Here is a 21327-nt window from a genome sequence, read left to right as displayed (position 1 = left end):
TTAAAGCCAGAGGAGGACTTCTCTGGTGATTCAGTGGTTAATAATCTGCCAGCCAATGCAGGGGATATGGGTTTGATCCCTGGTCTGGAAAGATTCCACATGCTGAGGGGCAACTAAGCCCATGTGCCACAACTACTGAGCCTGTTGCTTTTCAGCCCATGCAACTAGTAGTTCTTGAAGCCTGCATGCCATAGAGCCCATGCTCTGCAACAAGAGAGAAGCCACTGTAATGAGAAGCCCGTGCATCACAACTAGAGAAAACCCACGCACAGCAACGAAGACCCTGCACAGCCAAAAAAAATTAAAGAGCCAGAAGACATTTGGCATAAACATACCCTTCTTTTAGAATACATGTGCTTAAGTATTTGGTTGTAAAGTGTCATAATATGTATGATGTACAGTCAAATATTTCATTCAAAAGAGATAGGAGCATAAAGCAGATGTGGCAAAATGTTATCAACTGGTAGATCTCAATGAAAACTGCCATTTGTTCAGTGTTTCTGTGGCTTTGAAAATAAAAGTTGGAGAGTAAAAGAAATAGTACAAGTATGTTTATAAATATAAAGGAAAATACCATATAAAATAGTCAAAAGACTTGAAATTTATTTTCTCTGGAGAGAAAAACCAGGTAATATTGACTGTTTGCTGTTTTTCATTACATGATTTTTGGTACTGTTTGTGTCTTTACAGCCTATGAAGGCAATTCTTCCACAAGAACTAAACACTGGCTTAAAAGAAAAATCCGAATAGGCAAACTGGGAGATCGGATCGCTAGGTGCTTCATAGAATCAGAAAACTGATTGATAAATATACCAGAACAGTTTTATCTATGTGCATGAGGACAAATGTGTACCATCTAAATGAACAGAATCACTCGAGAAAAGAGAATGATAGCCACATCAGGGAGCAAGTCAAAGATGAAATACAGGGAGCCCAAGTGTCAGGAGAGGGGGCAACATTCCCTATGGTCAATCAATTCAGTTTTTCTTCTTTTTTTTATTTAATTTTTTTTTTTTGGCTGCGCTGGTCTTTATCTCTGTGAGTGGGCTTTCTCTAGTTTTGGTGAGTACAGGTTTCCCTTCTGTTGTGGAGCATGGGCTCTAGGCATGCAGGCTCAGTAATTGTGGTCCTTGGGCTTATCCCACAGCATGTAGGATCTTCCAGATCACTGATCAGACCCGTGTTCCGTGTGTTGGCAGGTGGATTCTTAACCAGTGGACCACCAGGGAAGTCCCAATCTATCTCCAGAGATAATACAGGATTATTTATTCATGAAGGATTACCTGAGCAAGGACATTTCCTAAAACAATAAAATTAACCAAATACGCATTTACTGACATCTTAAAGTTCATTCTCTATAATTTGGCTTCATGGACAGGTCATAGGTACCCTAGAAAATTAACTTACTAACTACTAGCTCTTGTTTGAGAGGTCAGAGATCATTCATGGGTGAACAAATGAAAAAAGATACTTCACATTTTGTGATTGTGACAGGGAAACTACATGTCAGGGTCTCTGTCTTGCTGATTGAACCTAGCTGACTTGGACTTTAGACCTTGCTGAGGTTCTAGGAACCAGGTTTGGATAAGTCATGGAAATGGACCTCTAAATGTAGGGAGAAAGACAGAGGGTGATGCCACTGGATGTATAGAGGATTCGGAAAAGATTCTTGGAAGAAACGGATACCAAGGAAGGAGGATGTCTTCGATGGGATACCCACATTTGAGTGGTTATGTGAGGAGTGTGCATTTTCTGCACCCTGTTAACCAAGTTTTGGTCTCAATTTCAAGTAGGTGTACTTGGGAAACCCTCAGAGTACTTACTTTGCAAATGGTTTACTAGCTCATTGCTGCTAAGTCACTTCAGTCGTGTCCAACTCTGTGCAACCCCATAGATGGCAGCCCACCAGGCCCCACCATCCATGGGATTCTTCAGGCAAGAACACTGGAGTGGGTTGCTATTTCCTCCTTCAATGCATGAAATTGAAAAATGAAAGTGATGTCGCTCAGTCATGTCCGACTCTTAGCGATCCCATGGACTGCAGACTATCAGGCTCCTCCATCCATGGGATTTTCCAGGCAAGAGTACTGGAGTGGGTTGCCATTGCCTTCTCTGACTAGCTCATTAGTAAGACCTGAATCTGAGTTTCCCTCCAAATGAACAAGAAGACTTCCTGTTGCTCCTGGTATCCAGGGCAAGATGTAGACCTTGGTGAAACAAAGTTGTTTTTGGAATATCTAAGCTGGTTTTCTCAGGTCAGTTTTCTCTTGCATCTAGTTGGTTTGCCTTTGGTAGGTTATAAGGCCCATATGCAGACTCTGATCCACTTCTTATCATGCCAATGCTCAAAGAACTTGGATTCAGGTTCACAAAGGTAATTATTGAAGTGAAAAATAGAGACAAAAATAATTAAACTAATACATTTTTCACTTTTTCTTCCCAGAACACTACCTATGAATACAATGGCTTTCCAGGTGGCACCAGAGGTAAAGAATCCACCTGCCAATACAGGAGACACAGAGACATGGGTTTGATCCCTGGGTTGGGAAGATCACCTGAAGAAGGAAATGGCAACCTGCTCCAGTATTCTTGCCTGGAAAATTCCATGGACAGAGGAGCATGGTGGGCTACAGTCCATGAGGTTGCAAAGAGTTGGACAGGAGTGAGCATGCACACATGAATACAAGAAAAGCTTTTCTATCAACTTAATTAGTGATTGACCATGAAAATGTACTAGGCTCTATCTAGAGCAATTAATATAGATTTCACTAATGTTTATTTATTTGAGGGATCATCCAGTTAGTGTTCCAGTACACTCCTTTAGCAGCCACTTATGAACTACTTTAATTGGGCTCATTATATTTCCATTCAACTCTTCTAATATAACTTACTATTATTTTTCTTTAATTGTGTATATGTGTTGGTAAAGAACCAAATGCCACCATAATATCCTTAAAAGTCTCAAATATAGGTTCCCTGATTTTCTACTTATATGTTCACCATTCACACTGAAATGTGAGAGAAAAAGAAAAGAAAAAAATGAACTTAAATGCCATGAACTTGAATTTGTTCTAAGCTTTTGGAGAGAAGACATAAATTGCTAAGGAGGAACTTTAAAGACAAACTGAAAAACACTCTATTTCATTGTAGCATGCTTCATTTCATGGGTTTTTAAACTTAACCACAGCAATATGTACCCACGGTGGCAGAGACGTTCCACGATTGTTTGCGCAATTCCACTCAAACAAACTGGGTCAGGCAAGGAGGCATGATTGAAATGACAAATCGTCTGCGTTCTCTTTCAATTCTTCCTGCTCTCTAGCTACTCATCCCTAACCTATTATTTAAGGCCACTGCAAACCCTGCTTCTTTTGTACAGATTTTCTTCTTTGGGAACCCCCTGCTTTTTCCTAACCTATTTGCTTTTACTGTTAGTACCTGTAGTTAGCACATTACGTGGTAGAAAATTTTATTCCATAGTTTTTTTCCATTGTACCATGTAACAGATTATTTTCTTTCAGATATGACATCACTTAAATTGAAAAGAAAAACAAGGGGAGCAGTCATGTTGTCAAGAACTCAATACTAAATTTAGTTATAGGTTAAGGTGGTTACGTCTTTCTATTTTTTCCTTTCTAGGACCGTTTCTTTCTCAGATATAACTACCTCAACTCAACTTTTTCACATGTATGCCTTCAAGCTTCTGTGCCTTTTCAGTTGTTTTGTTCTCAGCCTGGGATGTGTTCTCACATTCTTTGCCCATCTTTCAAGGCTCTTGAAAGTGGTACACTCTAGAGTCTTCCTTGGTGTGCTTGCTCACTGCTTTCTTCTTTGTACTTCCTGGATATGCTTCTTAGACCACTGTTTAATGCTCATTTCATTCTGTCCTGTTTTGCAACAAACTCTTCTGCTCTTATGAACTTCACTATAGTATGATATTCCTTCCTTGAGGGAAGGTGCCTATTTTATTCATCTTTGTACTGCTTGCAAAATCAAAATTCCACTCTTACTATATACTGAAGTCAATGAACTGAATATATATGACAGAGTACATCCATTATCTGTTTTATGAGGCTTTTTCAAAGCCAGACTATCAACATCTTTGGGGCAGAGGCTGAGACTTTTTGCTTTTGTAATACAATAAAAATGAAGTTAGTTAAAATATTGCAATCTCATCTTCCTGTATATTTCACTTTAAAAAAACTCTTTAATTTACAAAAACTCGTTTGGATGTCACAACATCCTATATCAGCAGGCTGTAATGGTCTAAAGAAAAAAAAAAAGTGCATGGTCTTTTCCATGGTCTTAGAGTTAGCCAGACCTGATTTTTAATTCCTTCTCCACTATCTACAGGCTATGAGATCTTGGAAAAATTCCTTAACTTCTCTAAAAGCTGCATTTTTCTCACATTAAGGCTAACAATTAATTTTACAGAATTGTTGGGAGGAAAGTGTGATATATGGATGTAAAGACATATGATACATATTTGACACTGAATATAAGTGAAGATTTCCCTTCCCATCATGCTCCCTAGGAAACAGAGCCTTAGATGGGCTAAAGGATTGTCCAAAACCACACAGCTGGCAAAGGATTAAAAATAGTAACAAAACTAGGAGTGGAATCAAGGCCTCCTGAATCTAGGTGTATGCACATACCTGTTCCTTTGTGCTTAAAATCTGGGCTGAGACTGCACATTCCTGCAGGAAGCTGGAAACTACTCACTTGCTATCATTCTGCTACCACACAAACTCCATAACCTAAGATACCACTGCAGAACTTCTGCTTCCTGGTATTATGAGGAAACTGAGGTTCACAGAGGGTAACTGCCTTGACCAAGGCCATATGGCTCCGTGGGGGCCATGTCCACCTTGCTGTCATCACTCTTGTCTCATGTGACTGAGACACTGTGGTTAAATCTGGATGGATCCTGGATGGAAGAGACAGGCACAGCTGCAGGACAGCAGCATGAAGCCTGGCTCCAGAGCATCACACAGAAAAACAGAAACTTGGTATTTCTTTGGCAAGCTAGACTCAGACCACTCTGACAAGAAGGAGGAGGATTAAGATGGCCAGGAGAGAGGAGACTCAGAGGACAGTAAGGACATGGGTGAGATGAATGATTACAATGAGTAGCCTGATGATGGAGAATCATTGAGATGGACACGGAAAGCAACAGAAAGAATTAGGGCCAGTGGATGACCGTGGTAGACAGAGAAGGTAGCCCCAGGAAGGTTCCTCACCAGCCAATCTGCTCTATACGTGCTGCAGAACCAGCTGATGGTTGTACAGGAAAAAGAAAAACAAAACACAGGGAACTTCTGTGGAAGTCCACAGGTTAAGGCTCTGGGCTTTCAACACAGGAAGCATGGGTTCAATCCCTGACTGGGAAACTAACATCCCACATGTTGTGCACCTTGATCAAAACAAACAAAAACAATACCCAAACAAGCAGTTAAAAAAATGCAATTAAAAACCCCCCAAAACACAGCAAGAAAGACTTCTGCTCACCTGGCCTATGAGTGAGGAAATGTCACACTCACAAGGAAATGCAAATAATAAAATTGTGGGTAATTTATTAAATTTCAGAGATGTATCTGTTGCTGATGAGTGAGTATCTAGCTAACATAAATTGGTTAAAATCATACATTCAGTAATTGAAATTATTACCCATGAAGTGGAACCAGGGAGAAAAAGATACTGACCTGTAATGCATTCCACTTTATCCCAACACGTTCTTTCTGCCAACTGCATTCCCTATTCCTTCCTTGCTAAGATTTGTACAAATTAAGTTGGAAAAAAGGAAATGTGGCATGTATATAGTTAAGCAAGAAGTGTGTTTAGTTTAAAAAAATTAACCCTCATATGTATTCAACAACTATCCTCCAGTACAAGAAGCCTGGAAACCATTTGGATAATTGACTACTGATGATTTCATGGAAACTGTCAAAAGAAGTAAAGAAATAGGAAACTTAAGGGCTTGGAACTCCTGTGATGTCACAGAAATGGATTTCAGGAGATAAAATTCAAAGCAATTTCTGAAATATCTGTGCTTTAAATCAGAGCTTCTCAAATTTCTAAGGTGGATATGAATTGCCTGGGGATATTGTTTGAAAATGAAGATCCTGATTCTGTAGATTCCCAGGAAGTCACTAGCTTTCCCTTCTCTAACAAGCTCCCATGTGTGCTGATGTTGCTGGCCCTCAGACCTCACTTTGAACAACATGGCTTTAGACCATGTTGACCATTTATAGGTTACTGAAACGCTGAGATCCTCTAAATAGTTGCTAATATTTGCATTTTGAAAATAGTGGTTTATCTGGATTAATGATGATGTAAAACCAAGTCATGAGTCAAAACTGAACTTCAGGTTGAGCTTGAGTCATAGTGACATCAGCTTTAGAATTTGTTTTAATCCATATGAAGATAAGCCTACATTGTTTCTTGTGTCTGTAAGTGCTGAATTATTCATATGAATGCTTCAGAGCAGCCTTCTATAAATCAAACGGTGAGAACTGAACTGGGAATTGTAATGGTGAGAAATTTTGAGCTCCTAACCTGATTTACCTGGGCATTCTCTCAGTTATCTTTCTTCTGTTCTGACCCAATCATTCCTGGTGATTTAACAGCACCTAAATATAGCCCCAGAGACTCTTTCATTGCAGTCTGTGATCTTTAAGCTCTGTGATTTTAAAGTCTTGTTAGAGTTAAAATTGAAATCTTGAAGTGCCATATCAGAGACCTTCTAGAGAAGGTCTGCAGTTGGTTCATCCAAATGCTTTCACTTGGTTAACAAAGTTGGCCTAATGTGACTTTTCTGGAAACAGTTATTTGTGATAAAAGCATCTGATTTGACTTATTTTACAGCAATATTTTGTTATACCCTTTAATGATAATACAATGTTCTCCCCACTCCTTCTCAGGACAACTTGGTTTGTGTAAGGATTCAAATATTTTATATGGATGATAATCATTTATTTAAGCTGATTTTCTATTGATTAATGGATCCTGAATGTTAGAGGCTAGGAATTTGACCAAGAACCCTAATACATTGATTAGAGGAGTAAGAAGTTGAGCACATTGCAAGTTAGATGTAAAACTCTAAAAGTAAGTTGAAATATCATCAATATGATGCAAGTGGTATTATGATGATAAAACAAAAAGTTGGCCTTTGATGATGCTTTGTCTTATCTGCCTCACAAGGCTGCTGTGAGGAAAAATAGGAAAGTGTCTTTGAAAGTGATCTGTAAAGTCTAAATGGCATCTCTGCCTTTACTACCAATCTGTTTTACATAAGATCACCACACAAACCTTCTTAAAGCATCAGTTTGATGACTTAATTTCCCAGTCCAAGTGCCTTCAACTGCCCATTCCAATGTCCTCCTGATGAATCGGTTTGGCTTCCCTTGGCCTTTAAGAAGCATCATGCTGCCTTTTTAGTCTTCCAGTTATTTTGCTATTCTAACCTTGTATTCCAATGCTATGGGATCATGTCAGATATCCTCTGAGTTCCTGGACCAAATTTTCCATTGTCTCCTGGACATTTCCATCTGGTTGTCCCATAGTGGCCCTAATTCCAAATGTGTCCCAAACTAAGATCATAACCCTTCCTTATATATTTTCCATTATCCATTTAGTTGCCTAAACCATACAATGGGGAGTTTGGGTTTTTGGGTTTTACCTGCACCTGTCTCACAAGCCCACTGTCAATGAGTAATGGGAACTTTTGCTTTACCTGCCCCTCTCTCACAGGCAAACCCTCTTGATTGCCCACATCCATTAACTCTACCAGACATTTTTTCAGAGATAATATCCTGTAGTTCTTTTAATAAACAAATATTGATGAATCACCTGCCATGTGTTTATTGTTGCATGAGTTTTACTTGTTGCTATAATATATTACTGCAAATTTGGTGTATTGAAACATTATTTTACTTTTGGAAGTTAGAAGTCCGATATGGATCTCACTGGGCTAAAATCAAGGTGTGGGCAGAACTATGTTTCTCCTGAAGTTTCTCCATTTCAAAATTCATAACACAGTAACATCTACAAAGTAACTTTTGCCATATTAGGTAACATATGAATAGGATGTGGAGGTCTTTGGTGGAGACAGAGGTGGTTAGGTGAACATTATTCTGCTCATCCTAAGCAGTGTGAACACAAGAGTCAATATGATGATATAATCCCTGTCCTCAAGGAGTCAAAGCAATGAAATGAGTGGGTAGCTATTTTATACATATTCTGTAATTATTGCTGTGTAATTATAATAAAAATGCTAGTATTTCTTTGGGAATCAGGGAAGGCTTTGGAATGAAGTGATATCTAAGACATATGATTAAAACTCTCTTTGAGGTTTTTGTTACATTTTAGGATGGAGAATAATGGCACCAAAATAAGTTTTGTACAGCAATTAAGATGTTTGGGGCTAGTGCACTGGGACGACCCAGAGGGATGGTATGGTGAGGGAGAAGGGTGGAGGGTTCAGGATGGGGAACACATGTATACCTGTGGCGGGTTCATTTTGATATTTGGCAAAACTAATACAATTTTGTAAAGTTTAAAAATAAAATAAAATAAAATAAAAAAGATATTAACGATATCAATATGATTCTCTCACTTTTACAGTGATCACCAGACTGGCTTAATATAGACATTAGTTCTACTGCAAAGATACAAATATGGGTACTGTATGTATGTACTATATTTATACACATAATCTTTATATATATACAGTATACCATTTAACAGATAACATCAGTTATAGAACCAACACATAAATGCAAGGCACTTTTCTATGGGCAGAGTGGAATAGCAAATCAGGCAAAATTCTTCTGTCTAGGAACTCACACTTCAGAAGGGATACAGGACATGGGCATACATATTTACAAAAATATGAGGCAGAAAGAACTGACTGTCATAGGAAAGATACAGATACAGCATTGTGTATATAGAGCTGGAAGGTGAATACTTCCAACTTAAAGAAACCAAGGAAGAGACTTGCCTGGTGATCCAGTGATTAAGAATCTGCCTTGCAATGCAGGGGCCCCAGGTTCAATCCCTGGTCAGGGAACTAGATCCCACACACTGCAACCAAGGATCTTGTGTGCTGCAACTAAGACCTGACATGGCCAAATAAATAGAATAAAATAAATGATAAAAAGGAGAAACCAGGAAGACTTTACAAATCATGATTTGAGTTGGAGTATTGAAATATGGGCAGCTGAACTTTTTCACTTTGGTGATGAGGGAAAAAAGCATTTAAAAGGCCATGTGTGGTACTTACCTGGTGGTCCAATGGTTAAGAATCTACCTTGTAGTGCAGGGATGCAAGTTTGATCCCTGGAGGGGAACTAAGATCCCACATGCTGGGGAGCAACTAAGCCCTTGCCCTGAAGAGTTTAATTAATTAATTTAAAATAAATTAATTTTTTAAAGTTATTTTATGAAAAGGCCATGTGCTCCACATTGCTCTTAGACAGAAGAGAGCACAGTTCCTGTGGGGATCTTTGAGTCTTTGGAGATGAGAATTCTAATTACAATTTCACCTACACTGAACAAAATTATTTATGCACTTCTACTGCTCCCACCAAATCTTCAGAGGAATCTTTCTGCTGAAGTTTGGTAAGGGAAATGTAGAGAAATAAATCACATACTTTGTTAGAAAGGGACAGATTAAGAAATTTACAAGGGGGAAAAGTACAATTACTGAACATTTTCTAGAGGGAAAACAGAAATATTTATAGTTTTGGGAAATTATTTTACAATAATTCATTTGGTATATATTAAGCACTGACTCTGCAAAACACTGTGAAAGATGATTTGGGGAATACAAATATTTTAAGACATAGTCCTTATTTTTAATTCATCTATTTGGGGAGGAAAAAACAGAGATTGAGTACATGATAAAACTGTATATTTCATGTTACATGGCTAGGATATAAATTGGATCAATTCTAGTGGGTCTGATTTGTGAATGCTCATGAGAGAGAGAACAACCAAGTCTGACCTAGAAGAATAAGCAGGGTTACAATAGATTAAGGCATGGTCACTGGACAAAGGTTAAACTTGTAGGGATAAAATTTTGGCAAAAAGAATCACAGGTGAAAAATCATGGAGGTAGAGTAGTCAAGACATTTTCAGGGATTTATATGTCATTTTCTTTTACCAAATTTGAACTGAGCAGTAATTTCAGGGAGTAAACTGCAAAGAAGATGGTCCCCGACTTCTTTGAGTTTATAGCCTTGAGGAGGGTACAGAGAAAGACAATTAAGTAAAGTGTGATTTATGTTGTGGCAGAGATAAAGCAGAAAACTGTTTTGCCTAGTTAGAAGTCACCAAGAGCAAAGGGAGGTGCCCAGTGCCATTTGAGCTGAGTCCTAAGGGATGACCTTGAGCTGGCCAACCAATGAGCAGGGAGATGAAGTTGTCTGCTTAAAGACCCAGAGCACAAACAGCACAATGCATCTGAAGAACTTGAGAACATTTCTTTGTGATTGAAGTCCAGGCCTTTGGGACAAGAAGATGAAGAAACTTGTTGATATAAACAGCAGTTGGATCATATGGGATTTTGGAGACTATGTACAAGGTTGTTTTAGCATCCAGATTAGAATGATTGAGAGTGAAAACTATAAAATGGAATCAGAGTCTTCCCTGGTGGCTCAGTGGTTAAGAATTCACCTGCCAATGCAGGAGACATGGGTTCAGTCCTTGATCTGGGAAGATCCCAAATGCCGCAGAGCACCTAAGCCCATGAGCCACAACTATTGAGCCTGTGCTCTAGAGCATGGGAACCACAATCACAGAGCCCACATGCTACATCTACTGAAGGCTGTATGACCTAGAGCCTGTACTCAGCAACAAGAGAAGCCACTGCAATGGGAAGCAACTAGAGAGTAGCCCCTACTTGCTGCCAACTAAAGAAAATCCTGCACAGCAATGAAGAATCAGCACAGTCTTCATTAGTCAGTCTTGTATAGACAAAACTAGGTTGAAGACAGTCTTGGCAATGGAGTGACCTTAGCTAGGTAAATGCAACTGATGGGTCTTTTTATCTAACATTCAGAAGAGTAAGTAGTTTAATGATTGACCAATATATTCAAGGCTGAGTCCTCACAAGAGAAAACTAATCTCTCCATTTTACTGTTTTTGCTGGTCTACATAGCAAAGAAAGTCTTCCCTGGTGGCTTAGTGGTAAAGAATCTACCTGCCAATGCAGGAGACTCAGGTTCTATCCCTAGGTCAAGAAGATCCCTGGAGAAGGAAATGGCAACCCACTTGAGTATTCTTACCTGGGAAATGTCATAGACTGAGGAGCCTGGTGGGCTGCAGTCCATGGGGTCATAAAGGGTCAGACATGACAGTGACTTAACAAGAACAATAGCATAGCAAAGAAAGGATAAAGTATTTTCTGATAGATGAGCATAATTGTCTCCATGTCAAATGTATATACAGCTATAGTTTTATATTTCTTAGTTTTTGGTAAAAAGAACTTTCTGATTTAGGACATGGAAAGAAAATGTAGCTTAACATAGAAAGTGAACTGTGGGGAATTCAAGGAGGAACTAGAAGAGCTTGAATCCTAATTGATGAATATCATCTTGATGACTGTTTCCTCCCTCTTTAGATTTTTTTTTTCTGCAAATGATGATTCATCAGCTTCAGCTATAATTATTCAGGACTTCAATCTTTCCCCATGGTTTACAGCCCTTGAAACAGACATGTGTTCAAAGAAACTGTTGGTTGCCAGAGGAAAATATTACTTAAACTTCTCCCTCCCTCTTTAACACATCTTTTCACATCTGCTGGGCATGCCAGTTTTTTCCCCTTTCTCTTCCTCGCCTAACTCTCCAAAATGTTTTATTCTAAACTGTGCATATATCCCTAAGCTCTTTCATTTTGTCTCCCGGAACATGATATAGGCTCAGTGTAGAATGGCAACCTGATGTAGACATAAGATATAACGAATGTTAAGTGTACTTAGATCATCAACTAAAGAGTTCCTTCTATATACACTCTTACACAGTACCCAATTATCCTTTCATCCCTTTTAAAAACATGCACAGCTCCACTGCATGAACTCACTCATGTTGCTAAAAGCCTCGTGAAAATCTGAACAAAAATAGTTTTCATTAGATATTCTCCAACTCTAATGTGGAACCTTTCCTTTATCACTTCCGTTTAGTTTTTTCTTCTTTTTTGTAAAATAACCAATTGCTGTTCCTAGGCTCTTTAGGACTTAAGATTAAAAAAAAAAAAACATACTAATAAGTCATACAGCAATAGTGTGGGTTCCAAGAATCAACCTCAAATAAAGATGGCCAGAGAATTAGAGATGACATAGACATCTTGGGCAATGGACAAAGAAATAAAGCAAACAAATAAGATCTTTATCAGCAGCAGGGGAAAAAGTGATTAAAGAACTGTTGCTGTATAATTTGGGAAGAAACTCAAGACCATCACCTAGGGTATTTTTATTGGAGTATAATTGCTGTACAATGTTGTGTTAGTTTCTGCTATACAATGAAGTGAATCAGTTATATGTATGTGTTTGTGTATATTAGAGAAGGAAATGGCAACCCACTCCGGTATTCTTGCCTGGAGAATCCCAGGGACAGAGGAGCCTGGTGGGCTTCCACCTACAGGGTTGCACAGAGTTGGACACGACTGATGCGACTTAGCAGCAGTAGCAGCAGCAGTGTATATATATATATGTATGTATGCATGCATGTATCACCTTCCTATTGCACCTTCCTCCCACCTGTATCCAGTCAACCCCTCTGGGTCACCACAGAGCACCAAGCTGAGCTCCCTGCACTATACAGCAAGTTCCCACTAGCTAGCTATCTTACACATGATAGTATATATAGTGTATCTTAAAGTTAAGACAAACACCTTTGTCTTTAAGATACCCTGCTGCTGCTAAGTCACTTCAGTCGTGTCCGACTCTGCAACCCCATAGATAGCAGCCCACCAGGCTCCCCGGTCCCTGGGATTCTCCAGGCAAGAACACTGGAGTGGGTTGCCATTTCCTTCTCCAATGCATGAAAGTGAAAGTGAAGTTGCTCAGTCGTGTCTTGACTCTTAGCGACCATGGACTGCAGCCTACCAGGCTCCTCTGTCCATGGGATTTTCCAGGCTAGAGTACCGGAGTGGGGTGCCACCCTACTTTTTAGAAATTCCTTGCAATTCTGTGGTAGCATCTATCAGACACTGGTTTAGGTTTGTAAAACCAGGGACAGGTGAAGGCGTACTTTTGTTGTTGCTCTTTTCTGACTCCAATCTAGATCAAACTACTTACCCATCACAGATTGTTTTCTTACTATTGATTTTCTTCTGATTATAGGACTCTGCAAACTTGTTGTTTTTAAGCTAGTTTAATAGTAAGTGGTAGTTAGAAAATATGGTCTGTATATGTGAAGTATATATAAAACATATATACTTAATAACACAAAGCCCTGTGATGCCTTTGTGTGGACTGGGATGATAAGCCAGAGGACCTCCCTTTCACTGACCAGATGGTTTTAAACTCCTTGGGAATTTCCCATCTGGATGTCACATACTAAGGCAACAAGCAGGTTTCAGTCATAAGCACACAAGATAGACAGAGGTAGTAACAATCCACATGAGGTTTAGCTAGTGTCATGCTCTTCTACAGTCTTGTAGATTTTAGAAACTAGAGCTAAAAAGTTTTCAGTTTTACAACACCATCCATTTTACTCAGGCCTGAAATCTTAGCTGGAAAAAAAAAATAAAGCTAAATTCCTCCTTACCTGTTAAGTCAATATAACTTTTAGATGGATCAAAAAAATTGAACTTTAAATAACCAGGCTGTAAATACAGAAGAAAATATGAGCAAATAAACAAAAAATCTTGGAATGGGAAATGTCTTTCTAAGCAAGACACAAAATCCAGAAAACACAAAGGAAACACTAACACATTTAAATAACAAAACACAATCATTTCTTCCCAGCACAAAATAACATAAAATTCAAAGAAAAATTGAGCAAAATTATCTACAACACACATGACAAAAAGTACTGATTTTATTTATCTGTAGAGAGCTCTTATAATTCCATAAGAAGAGATTAATAAATAGAAAAATATACAAAGGAAAGGAAGTCATTTAATATAAAAAGAAATACAATGGTTTATACGCATAAGAAAAGATGTTTTACCTCAATTAAAAAAAAACTAATTAATACAATAATGACTTTTCACTCATATTAAAATGGAAAAGATAAAAAAGTAATAATTGCATTTTTGGCCATAGTGGAGGGAGATGGGTACTCTAATACACTGTTGGTGGGAGTGTATGTTTGTATAACATCTTTGAAAATCAATCAGGAAATAGTCAAATAAGAAAAAATATCCTTTGATACAACCTTATTCTTACAACCTACTTGTAAGAATTATCCCTTAAGTGTGTATTTCCATTCATGTGAACAAATAAATGTTTCAGGAATACATTTTGTATAATACTTTTTGCTTTTTTCTGTAATAACAATGATCATTCTGTTTGTTGCTTAGTTTTCTATATCCTTCTCAAATTCAGAAGAAAAATTTAAATCCATACAAATGACTTTTTTTTCACTTGCTGAAACATATCAAATACTCCATTTTATATTCAAGACCTCTCTATCATGGTCCCCAGTGACACATCTGAGCTAGACTGGTTGTTCTCTGGTCTCCTGAGCAGTTGTTCTGTCTATTCTCTCCTTCTGTCTCCTGAACCCATGACTTCTTGAATTGATACATCTGGATCAATATTTTATTTATATATAGAATTCTAAGTAGATCATTAATTTGTTCAATATCTTCCACTTTCCAGCGCTGATGCTGAGATCCCCTTTTCTTTGTCTCTAGAAGCTTTAGAAACTTTTCTTCTGATGCCCTGACATTTCATGACTATATGCCCTGATGGAGTGCCCTGTCCATCCATTACGCTAGGCAGGGATAGGCGCTTTCATTTAATAAAATCATATCCTTTAAGGCTGAAACATTTTCATGTATTACCTCTTTTATTGCAATTCTTTTTATTTCATTGCAAATTATGATACAGGTGCAGAAAAACCTCACGAAATAAGGGTTTGATAATATGTCATTATAAGAAAAATACTCCGGAAAAAACCACCCAGATTGAGAAATAGAACTTTGCAGACCTCCTCAAAAGTCCTTCACATGCCCCATCCCAATCACAACTTCTTTTCTCTCCTTTAAATTAACACCATCTTGCGTGTTTGTGATCCATCTTGCTTTTCTTTATAATTTTTTCACCCAAGGGTACTTTATTAAGCATTTTTCTAGTTTCTGTAAGTTTTCTTTTAATCTACATATTATCTCACCATAGTTTTTCCTGCAATTTTTTGTTGAAGAAGGCAGAAATTTTAATTGAGAAAATTTCCTATATGGTTTATTTTAACTGCTCTTTTGACCTTTATACTTCTCAGTAGTTGGACCTAGAGATCTAATCAGATCCAGGTTCACTTTTGGGTGCAAAACTTCTTCAGAGCTGATGGACTTCCATCCAGAGGCACATCATGACTGGTTGTTTCTATTTTTATAATGATGCTAATGCACAATAGTTAGATCTATTAATTTATCAGAAGTGAGAAAATGTGAAATTCTAATACAATCATCCTTCTTTTATTGGCTGAAATGATTCTATAAAGAATAAATTCTTTGCATCTACAATTTGGCTACCTAGTAATATAATTCATAGAGGAGTGATAAGACAAATTCTTTAATGCTTTTTTTTATTTATCAGTTTTCAAAACAATGAACTGAACTCCAGTCAGCATCCATAAGTGACAGAAGAGCTTTTCTTTTAAATCTATTATTGACTTATGAATTTTGATCAACTGAAATTATCCTTATCAATATTAACATTGATAGTGAGATCTTCAAGTTGACTCCTGAGTCCTTCAGATATATTTATAGAAGTCTTTGGCAAGATGTTCCAGATTCATCTCATACAGTTTGTTCCCCAGGTCTCTCTTTCTCCTTTATCTCTCTGTTTGCTTTTAAAGTAGTGAACGTTATTTGAAGACCACAATTCAAACTCTGGTGCTGCTCATTGCTACTGACTTGGTGATTCCTTGCATAACTTTTTTTTTTTTTTAATGTTTATTCTGACACTTCCATTTTAAAATCCAAACCACAGCACTTTAATTTAACCTATTCTATCTTGCATCAGCATATCATTCCTTCCACATTAAGATTACTGGTTCTCAAAACAGTGGAGATGATTGAATTAGCATATCACAATATTGTTCGTTTGCTGTAACCCTCACTACACAGGTAAAAATTTGTGTAGCAATAGCACTATTACCAAACCCAACATGATTGCTGAAAGTAATGATAATTTTGCATATGATTTTCCTTTCTCCTCACATTTTTTATAGTTGTATTATGTCTACATTGTCAAAGCATGTAGCTATTGTCTAATGTACTCTACTTTATAACCCTCATTTAGTCATAGTTATATGAGTGAATATACATTTAGTGTTCGACATCAGTCTTTACATCAGTGTCTTCTTTCTGTTTGTCTGGGATCATTTTCTGGTAAATTTCTCAGGAAATGTTCATGGAAACAATATTCCCAGAGTTCTTGAATGTTGTTAATGGTTTGTCTATGGCCTTCATAGCTGTATCTTAAGTAAAGATACTTTACTGAATATAAAAATTATTGGCTCACATTCTGTTTCCTTGAGCATCTTACATATGATAATCAATTCTCTTCTGGCATAAAACATTGCTTTGGAAAAGTCTGATGATTACCTCATTATGACAATCTCCATCATAAAAAATTTGACCTTATTACCTGGATATAAATACCCTAAGAATTGTTTCTTTTATTTCCAATAGTCTCACCAGAAAAGAATATGTCTTAATATCATTTTTGTCAGTTTTCTCCAGTATTCAGTGCATTTTTTCAAAATGTAATTTCAAATCTTTTTCTACTACATTGAGAACATTTTCTGAAATGTTTTACACTTTTATCATATTAATTTTGTTCTGTGTTTTGATTTCCTTTTATGAAGATTCCATATACACATATGTTGAGTCTCGTTTGTCTACTTCCTTATTTGTCATTTATACTTGAATCTTTTTCCTTTTTCCTTCTTTTCATCTTTATTTATGGACTTTTTTCCTCCTTTTTACCCTCTATTTCCCTTTAAGAATTTTTAAAAGTTTCTTAAAGCAGTCTTTGCTCTTGTGTTTAATTTGACCTTGATTGTTTCTTTTATTTATAATTATTTCTTGAGTTCTATTAAAGCACTTTTTAACTTTTCTAATGCTGATTTATGTTATTTTTATAGGTTTTATTATTTTCTTAATATCATTTATCTAATTTTTATTTTCCAAAAGCTTTATAGAAATCCTAGTCTCTTCTTCTATTCTTGTTCTGATAGATGTATGTATTTTTCATCTCTTGTTTTTGTGAGGATTAGGGAGAGGGAAGAAATAGACACAGTTTCAATCCACAGTATTTCATCAGCCCCTTTTTACTTGTGAGTTGTTATTTTCCTATTAATTTACAGGAGCTTTATATTCAATGTGTTAATTAATCTTTCATTGCTTATATATGCTCTAAATATTTACTTTCAGTATGTGCTTGAAATTGTTTAAAAAATCTTATTTGATGTATTGAGATTTTAATTCCAATTTCTTATCCTTTCCTTTATTATTTATACTATTTTTATTTCTTGTTTAATAAATTCTTCCCTATTTCAGGGCATGACAATATTTTCTTATATGTTCTTCTGAAACATTTGAAGTTTGCTTTTCACATTTATATCTTTAATTTATCTGGGATTCCTTTTTGAGTGTAGTTTGGCATAGAGATAATTTTCTGTCATGCAGATAACCATTTTTAGCTGAAGAGTTTTCCTTTCCTCTTGATTTGTAATGTTGCTCTGGCATACACCAAATTCTTCTTTTTTCATTGATCTGTTTATGAGTTTACTTTTATTCTCCATTTGTACCTCTGAATCAATACTACATTATTTTAATTAAAACAGCTTAATAGTAACTCTTGAATTATGGTAGGTGAATTTGTTGCTCCTTACTCTTTTGCTTCAAAATAATCTTGGTCATTTTTGATCTTTACCCATCTAAGGTTTGGAAACAAACAAACATACTCTGATGCAATTTTGATTAGTTTGGATTCATGGATAAATTTGAAACAGTTTTATTTACTTAATTTAATAAAGCAGACATATTACATGCTCCTGTGGAGCATTTCCAGATAACTTAAAAAAGAATATATACATTTTCTCCTCCATGTCCACACATAGGCAATACATATTTGCACATTATCCATATATGAATGTAATATTTGTAGAAATATATATATAAATTTGTAACTGTCAATGTTTCTGGGAAGGAATTGGGATTTGAAGTGAGAGAGATGATTACTTTAAAATATGTTATGCTATTTGGATTCTTTTACCTTGTTCATGAGTCATTTTTTTCTATGAAATAATCCCATTCGTTTTTTCTATGAAACAATCCCATGCCTGGCCTAAATTAGCATCTAAACTATGACAGATTTTTAGTGTAAGAATTGGGCAAAGTATTAAAGTGGCAGAACCACATACTTTTTCTATGATACCATTTACCATAAAAGCGCTAACCACTCAGAAATCTTTAAATAGAAGTTCTAGAGTAATTACCCTAATTTTCCTACTAAAGATGACTATGATGCCATTCAAATATTTTAAATGCAAGAAAATCAGTTCTTGAAATTTACCTGATAATGTCTCTGACTATATGTGTAGACAAAATGAAGAATTAAATCATTCTTCATCATAGGGTGTACACATGCTATATTTTATTCACTTTTCTATCATGAATAGCTCAATGACCTACATGTAATAGATATTTAATATTTTTTAAAGAATTATTTAATGAATAAGTGCATGGAAAACAATTGATGGATGCTTTGAGGGTGGTGTGTGGCAGTTTGCTGTGGGGTGTACTTACAAAACCTAGAATATAATAGGCGCTCGGCAAATGTAGCTGCTGCTGTTCTCAGTACTATACATACTACTTCTTTAATTATTACTCCAAAGCTTTATTCTCATCCTGAGTCTGGACAGTACATTTGTTAATAGTCTGGGTCAATAAAGAAGGAAGTTTACCATTTTGAAGGATTTCATTCCTCTTGGATGGAAAGATTTTCAGGCGGCATTTAATAGTGTTCAATATCCTAAAGATGAGGTAAAACAAATTATCAAGGACAAGATAAAGGTAGAATTTTCTTAATGGCTGTATGTGTGTAAGATTTTAAACAGGCTTAATAGGGAGAATGTCTCAGTCTGAATTGCTAGTGTGCTATGACCATTAAAGAAGGTAATACAGTCATAAATTATATTTAAAAATAGTTTCTACAATGAGGATATTTATAGTGGTCTATGAAGTAGAAATCAACCTGTACTTGAAGCGTTTGCTATGTTCAACTCTTGACATCAAACTTTCTGAAAAGTTTGGTAGTATATCCAAAAAATAATGTTCAGAATGATGTATTGAAAAGAGAAAATTTTCCTTGGAGAAGAAAATGATTCATGGAAGATATAATAACTGACTTAAAATATTTAAAAGGAAGTGAGATGTTGGAAACTTTATGACTCAGGCCAAAAAAAAAAAGAACAGTAGATCATAATAAGGAACAAATTCCAAACAGTCCCATATGTAGTAGGCTGCTTTAGAATTCCAGACTCATAGTATTAGATAGGGTTGACAACCACATGTTAGGACTGTAGAAGAGTATTAAGAAATCAGTTAAGTGGTTGGATCAGATGAGCTTTGAGTATTTTGTATTCCATGATCTATTTTGGCCTAATACAGGGTGACTTTAGATATGGCCATATTTATTATTAGGAATAATTGTTATACATTTGCCTCTGTTGATGGACTTGCTCAATAGAACTCATATAATATTTCTGGGAACTCAACAAATGTTTTATGTTTACTATTTTGAGACCTATCAGATAGATAAAATAAGATGTTGCATAATAATGTGGCATAGTTGGTAGCATAGATGGCAATCTGAGTAGTTTAAGGGTTTAAACCTATTCCTGGTGTGGCAATTATTATCTGTTATTGGGTAAATCACAGAGTTGGCTCATGTGTTTAACACTCAGCACATTGTCTGACACACCTTGCATACCATTTGGTGAGTGAATAGATGTCTAATTTCTCTCATTGCTTGATTGGTGGTCACTAGCTTCCAACCTGCCTGAAGCATTGCTTATTGACCAACCTAGATAGCATATTCAAAAGTAGAGACATTACTTTGCCAACAAAGGTCCGTCTAGTCAAGGCTATGGTTTTTCCAGTGGTCATGTATGGATATAAGAGTTGAACTGTGAAGAAAGCTGAGCACCAAATAATTGATGCTTTTGAATTGTGGTGTTGGAGAAGACTCTTGAGAGTCCCTTGGACTGCAAGGAGATCCAACCAGTCCATTCTAAAGGAGATCAGTCCTGGGTGTTCTTTGGAAGGACTGATGCTAAAGCTGAAACTCCAATACTTTGGCCACCTCATGCAAAGAGTTGACTCACTGGAAAAGACCCTGATGCTGGGAGGGATTGGGGGCAGGAGGAGAAGGGGATGACAGAGGATGAGATGGCTGGATGGCATCACCGACTTGATGGATGTGAGTTTGAGTGAACTCCAGGTGTTGGTGATGGACAGGGAGGCCTGGCGTGCTGCAGTTCATGGGGTCACAAAGAGTTGGACACGACTGAGTGACTAAACTGAACTGAAGACTTTCCCCATAAATTCCACATCCTTGAAGAAGAAGGCATAAATAAAAATGGGAGAAGGCATGGGAATGGAAGCTGCAGGAACTGGGTGGGGGTGCGATTTCCTGTAGTACAGAGGAATTCCACTCTGAGAGGGAAGCCGAGTGTTTTCAGGAGAGAAATAGAAATGTCTAAAGGGAGATAAAAAGCAACTTTCCAGGATGGGAGCAGTACAAAAGTCTTTAGATTATGATACTCCATTAGAAAATATTGCTTTCATATGAACATTTACAGAATATATTTGGGACTTTTTTTTTGAACTTAAAAATAACATTGTCACCTGTAAGGAAATGTAAAAATATAGTGAGAAAATGAAATCATACCAACATGAAATCCCACTAAACATCAAAATCCTTTCGTGGAAAGTAAAACTCTGAAGATGTGTTTTTGAACTGTTTATTTGATACTGATACATATGTGGCCACAGAGACCAGCAAAGAAAGCAATGACAACAATTTTTAGCAGTCTGAAAATACTGGTCTTTAGACCATGCATAGGGAAATTCTATGATGTCCTATTTGTT

The sequence above is a fragment of the Bos grunniens genome, chromosome 1 (genome assembly GCF_055505025.1).
Source record: "Bos grunniens cultivar Pamir isolate PY7600 chromosome 1, Bosgru_T2T1.0, whole genome shotgun sequence".
Taxonomy (NCBI): domain Eukaryota; kingdom Metazoa; phylum Chordata; class Mammalia; order Artiodactyla; family Bovidae; genus Bos; species Bos grunniens.
The sequence above is the reverse complement of the archived record's forward strand: the minus strand, read 5'-3'. Positions refer to the sequence as shown.